This window comes from Bos grunniens, chromosome 24 (genome assembly GCF_055505025.1).
Source record: "Bos grunniens cultivar Pamir isolate PY7600 chromosome 24, Bosgru_T2T1.0, whole genome shotgun sequence".
Classification (NCBI taxonomy): domain Eukaryota; kingdom Metazoa; phylum Chordata; class Mammalia; order Artiodactyla; family Bovidae; genus Bos; species Bos grunniens.
Window position 1 is genome coordinate 58570095 of NC_141188.1, and position 6000 is coordinate 58576094.

General features: G+C 53.2%; 1 protein-coding gene across 3 annotated transcripts in view; it reads right to left on the reverse strand.

Annotated features, from left to right (window-relative positions):
* Positions 1-2048, reverse strand: part of ATP8B1 (ATPase phospholipid transporting 8B1) — a 112178-nt gene extending 110130 nt beyond the window's left edge. For 2 of the 3 annotated variants that reach the window (XM_086373593.1, XM_086373597.1), the window contains exon 1: positions 1717-2048. The gene's annotated coding sequence lies outside the window, so the exon portion shown is untranslated. Of the gene's footprint in view, positions 1-516; positions 600-1716 lie in introns of those variants that run through there. The other variant, XM_086373594.1, reaches the window with a different exon arrangement.
* Positions 2049-6000: the final 3952 nt, after the last annotated feature.

The window sequence follows — 6000 nt, forward strand, 5'->3', positions numbered from 1 at the left end:
CCAAGGCTGCTTTCACACATGGTGTTCCTGTTCACTAGTACTAAGCTGTCTGAGTCTTGTTTGGCGCCCTATAACAGACCAAAGAATCCCTAAAAATTATCCAAGTGATCACTAGAAAATGGCAAGTGAACAAAGGTTAAGATTTCTTTCCTAAAATTAGAACAAGGAAGCCTCCACTAACTAATGAATATTATCAAGAGGATTTAGAGGAGTAATTGCAGGCAGGCAGACGTCTCCCCCAGAAGTAATAAGCATCAGCTAATAACCATTCATCAACTTTTGCACAGTACATGCATTTATAACAGGTTTTAATAAAGCCTTCAACAATAGGCCCGGAATTAATGAACGGTATTTTAAGGTCTAACATAAAAGTACTCCACAGACATGAAAATTAGAACTTCTCCTTCCTACTTTGCGCTGTTTTCTCTCTTTATCTGCCTCGTGTTTACCATCACTGGAGACTCGATCACACACCCTTTTAAGCTCGTTTCTAAACGCGGTTAACCCTCCTCTAACCTGCGGCGCGCCGGGTGGTCTTTCAGTGCGTCGCCTGCGTTGTCTCATTTCATTCTCGAGGAATGGAAGCAAGAGACTTGCAGGCACTGCGACCAGGAAGACGGGGGAAATCTTTTATTAGGCCCACAGGGCGGGCAGTTTCCGGGAGGGGAAACTGGCGGCGTCCGGAGCTACCCAAGAAGGAGTTGGAGAGCGGCGGGCCGAGGGAGCCGGGTGGGGTTGAGCCGGGCTCGCTCAGCGGAAATGGAGCTCAGGTTCCCCTTCTCCGAACCTGTCAACCCGCCTCCTGCGTTCGGCATCCCCCGGGCACCTCGTGCTCCCCCACAGCTGTCACCGATCAGCGTCCCAAGCCTCCTCACCCCACTCCGGCGGGGCCCAGGCGCGCACACTCCCTCGGAGAAGCTGAGGGGACAATGACAACTCTTCCCCAACGTGGGGAGGGGTGGGCAAGAGGGGCGGGTAAAACTCTCGCCCTTCTCTGCAACAGCCCTTCCCCGCAAGTGGCACTCCGCAGTCAGACAGCGAGGTGACAGCGCCGGGCACCAAGCTGGAGAGGGAAGGAGCTGGGCTGTTGGAGGTGCCATGGGAGCTGGTGGATAAGCCCCTACAGTCCCCGGCAGAAAACAGGATCCCTCCTCCCCATCACTTCCCAAACAGCATTAAGGCTCTCGGAAGCCGTCTGGAGGGCGCCGGTCCCGCAGTAGGCGCGGTGGCGGCGAGCTCACTCCCCATCCTTCCTCGAAGGCGCGGCCGGTATGTTCAGCCCTGGAGGTCTTTGCCGGATGCGTGGGCATCGGCTCCCAACGGGGCCCCCAGCAGAACCCTGTCAACGGGGGCTACCCGAGGGGAAGCCAGCGGCGCCCCTCAAGGAGCCACAAGCCCAGCCAGGTTGGATCTTCGGCGCTTAAGCCGGGACCTGAGCGCAGCAAACGAGCGCAGAACCCGAACGCCTGGCGCACCCGGTGAAGAGCCCAGGGCCGCCCCCGCGGTGCAGCCTATCCCGCCAGCTGTGTCTTCCCATCCCCGAGGCCGCGAAGGCTCCCGGCACCTCCACCCAGATCCCACCCGTGTGGGCTCCGGAGCCCGCGGGCGCAGACAGCTGCTGCCCCCGCCTCCCGGTTCCCCGGGACTCGTCGCCCCGCGGGACGGCAGGGGACCTGTGGGGCACATCGAGGGTCCGGCCGCCGCGCCCCTCCTCACCTGGCGCTCGCTGGGCCCCGGCTGGGGCATCCGCCGGGTGTGCGCCTCCCCGCGCGCTCGGTGCGCACCTGCCCGCCGCCGCCCGCCGGCCCCAGCGCTGGCCGCCGCGCTAGCGCTTCATGGCGCACGGGGCTGGCCGGGGCCCCGGGAAGCGTGTCCAGTTGGCGGCGGCTCCTCTGGCTCTCGCAGCTCTCCAATGGCTCCCCGCCTTCCCCCGCCCCGCGTCCGCGCCCCCTTCCTCTGCGGCCGCCCTTTTCCCTCCGCTCGGCTGGACCGGCCAAACTGGTTTCTCCGCTCCGGGGTGGTGCCTCTGGTCTCCTTTTAGCAGCCTCAGCTGGTTCGGGGGCGGGCCCGGCCGTCGGCCCTCCCTCGGTCCCTCCCTGGGGCGGAGAGGAGCCGGACGCCGAGCCCCGAGACCGGCCGACGCGGCCCGGGTTCAGTCCCCCGCCCTGCGCGCTCCGGCGGCAGGTGGGCACCCTGGCCGCGGTCCGAGCGCGTCCCCCGCCTCGTCGGGGCCGCTCTCGCCTCCCCGGACGCCCCCGCCTCCCTGGGGACGCGCTTGCCACCCCGCCCCGTCCGCCCCGCGTCACTTTCCCGCTGCCCTCGACTAGCCCGGCCGCCGCCTGGGGTCGGTGACCGCGCCAGCCTGGAAACCTGGCGAGGCCGCAGCTCGACCCGGACCTGAGCTCCCTCGGTAAGGAGAGCTGTACTCTCTCGATGCGAAGTCACGTTCCAGGACCGGTGACCGAATGCGCGTCTCGGCTCGCCGCGCGGAGGGTGGGGGAAGAGACGGCGCCAAAAGACTTGACTGGTTTGGAGTCAAAACGAGCCGGAGTGCAGCGTGCAGATGGTTTGGTGTCAACTGGAACTTTTGGACTCTCGTGCATGATTGCTGGCTGGTGTCTGGGCGCTTGAATCACCCCTCCCTTACATCAGAAACTCGGTTCCGCAGGATGTTACTGCTCACCTGCTATGGCAAGTCTCTGGGATAAGCAAGGAGGAAATCCAAAGCTGAATCAAAGAGTCTGCTGAAAGTATAGTAGAGGAGATAGGACTCAGACACCAGTAACTAGTTATCTGCAGATCAGAGAGGCAGAGTTCAGACTCCCAACTGGGAGCTTAAGGAAGATGTCATTGAAGTGGCAGGCTTGAGTGGGGACTCAAAGATCCACACATTCAGGAATCAGGGCTGCGTGGGAAGGGTGTTCCAAAAGTGGGCCACCAACTTGATCTTCAGCAGATGAAAGACTCTACTGATCTTGTTAAACACTAGACTGCCTTTAGTTTCTTTTTCATTAACTACATTTGATCTTTGACTCAGTGGTGCTGGTCAGTCATCTAATCTTTCCTGCTCACAGTTTTCTCATCCCTAGAATTTCAGTGCTGATTTTCTGACTCCAACAATAGAGCAAAGGTCCAGAAGCCAGAAAACACAGTGACTGTTTAGTGACAATGGGGTAGACCAGACTGGCAGTGCGGGGGTAAAACAGCACTAGGCAGGGGGCTGGAGCCTGGAAGCAGGCCAAGATTGAACGCAGGCTAAAGAACTGGGTACATCATACGAAATATTGCGCTGGATGAATCACAAGCTGGAATCAAGATTGCCAGGAAAAATATCAATAACCTCAGTTATGCAGATAATACCACTCTAATGGCAGAAAGCAAAGAGGAACTAAAGAGCTTCTTGATGAAGGTAAAAGAGGACAATGGAAAAAAAAAAACCTGGCTTAAAACTCAACATTCAAAAAACTAAGATCATGGCATCTGGTCCCATCACTTCATGGCAATTAGATGGGGAAACAATGGAAACAGTAACAAACTGTATTTTCTTGGGCTCCAAAATCACTGCGGATGGTGACTGCAGCCATGAAATTAAAAGACGCCTGCTCCTTGGAAGAGAAGCTATGACAATCCTAGACAGCATATTAAAAAGCAGAAACATCACTTTGCTGACAAATGTCCATATAGTCAAAGCTATGGTTTTTCCAGTAGTCATGTACAGATGTGAGAGTTGAACAGTAAAAAAAAGGCTGAGCACCGAAGAATTGATGCCTTTGAACTATGGTGCTGGAAAAGACTCTTGAGAGTTCCTTGGAAACAGCAAGGAGATCAAACCAGTCAGTCCTAAAGGAAATCAACCCTGAATATTGATTGGAAGGACTGATGCTGAAGCTGAAGCTCCAATACTTTGGCCACCTGATGTGAAGAGCTGACTCATTGAAAAAGACCCTGATGCTGGGAAAGATTGAAGGTGGGAGGAGAAGGGGACGGCAGAGGATGAGATGGTTGGCTGGCCTCATCGACTCAATGGACATGAGTTTGAGCAAACTCCGGGAGATGGTGAAGGACAGGGAAGCCTAGTTCGTGGGGTCGCAAAGAGTTGGACACAACTTAGGGGCTGAGTTGGGGGCTTGCTTTTGGCAGCACCTGCAAGTGATTGAAAGTTTATGGCCACAGCAGTGACACGATCAGGGTGTGTTTTATGGGAAGCAACGGGGATAGTTTGGAAAAATAAGACTGAGGATTAGGGTGCGACTTGGTACCTCGTATCATAAAGCGGGCCTGAAGGAGCCGCCAGTGGGGGTGAAAAGGAGGAGGAGCCTCCCGGGACAGGAGGGAGGAGAAATGGCCAGGGTGCAGAGGGGCCAGAACCTGCAGCACAGAAGATGAGCCAAGTTCTCCAGACCGGGTGACGGTATTAGTAAGAACCAGAGAGTTGGAGGAGAGAGAGGCTGCTGAGAAAGGCAAACGCCAGTAAACCTAGGAATCAAGAGATGATTGGATCCCTTCCTCCTGGCAGACATCCCAGCAGGAGCTCAATCTGTCCAGGAAAACAGTGCTTAAGAGATAAACTATACTAAGACACATCGCTCCAGTCCCGTGCCCAGATCTGATAAGCACCATTCCCACAGCTGCATTTAACTTCCCTGTGTCGGGGCTTCCCAGGTGGCTCAGCAGTAAAGAATCCACCCGCAGTGCAGATGATGCAAGTTTGATCCCTGGGTCAGGAAGATCCCCTGGAGAAGGAAATAGCAACCCACACCAGTATTCTCGCCTGGAGAATCCCATGGACAGAGGAGCCTGGTGGGCTTCACTCCCTTGGGTCACAAAGAGTCGGATACAACTGAACACGCATGCACACACACGGCAGGTGACCTGTGGACGGCAAGTGTCCTCACAGTATCTCTGCCCAGTTCCCTGAGGGGTCCATGGGGTCGAAAAAAGAGTTGAGCACAACAGCGTCTAAACGACAAGTAGACCCTGAAGATTTCAAGCTAGGTTGCTTCTCTTACAGGCCCCAGGGAGGGGGTAGGAGGTGGGGATGGGAAAGTGTGGACAATGCAACATGATGGGTGTTGTTTCAAAGATTTATTCACTTAACAAATGTTTACTGACTGCCTACTATGTGCTAGGCAGTTCTAGTGGCTTGGGTACATCAATGAACCAATCAGGCAAATTGTACCATAAAGGGTGACAAATGCTTTGAAAAAATAGAGCAGGAGTGGCTGGGGGGTGGGCCACTGAGGACGCCTTCTAGGGTGCTGTGCAAGTTCTATATCTTGATCAGGTGGTAGTTATTCTATTAATGGTGTGTGTGTGTGTGTATGTATGTGTATACATATATATATATATATAGCGAGAGAGAAGTTTATTGAACTGTGTACTTAAGATTTGTATACTAAAAAATTAAATAATAAAAAAGACCAAAATCAGACACTTAAAACTCCTTGGGAAAAACATTAACAGAACACTCTTTGACATAAATTGTGGCAATATATTATTTGGTCTAAGGCAGGAAACAAAAGCAAAAATAAACAAATGGAACCTAATTAAATGTAAAAGCTTTTGCACAGCAAAGGAAGCCATTGACAAGATGAAGATAGTGTACTGAATGGGAGAAAATGTTTGCATATGATGTGACCAAAAGGGGTTAATATATAAAGAGCTCATATAACTCAATATCAATAAAACAAACAACCTGATTAAAAATGGACGAATACCTGAAGAGACATTTTTCCAAAGAAGACATAAGATGGCCAACAGGCACATGAAAAGATCGTCAACATCACTAGTCATCAGGGAGATGCAAGTTAAAACCACAGTGAAGTGTCACCTCACACTGTCGGAATGGCTATCAACAAAAGACCACACGTAAGAAATGTCGGCAAGGATGTGAAGAAAAGGGAGCCCCTGTATATATCGGTGCAAATATAAATTGGTACAGCTCCTATGGAAAACAGTATGGAGATTCCTGAAAAAAAAAACTAAAAATAGAATTACCAT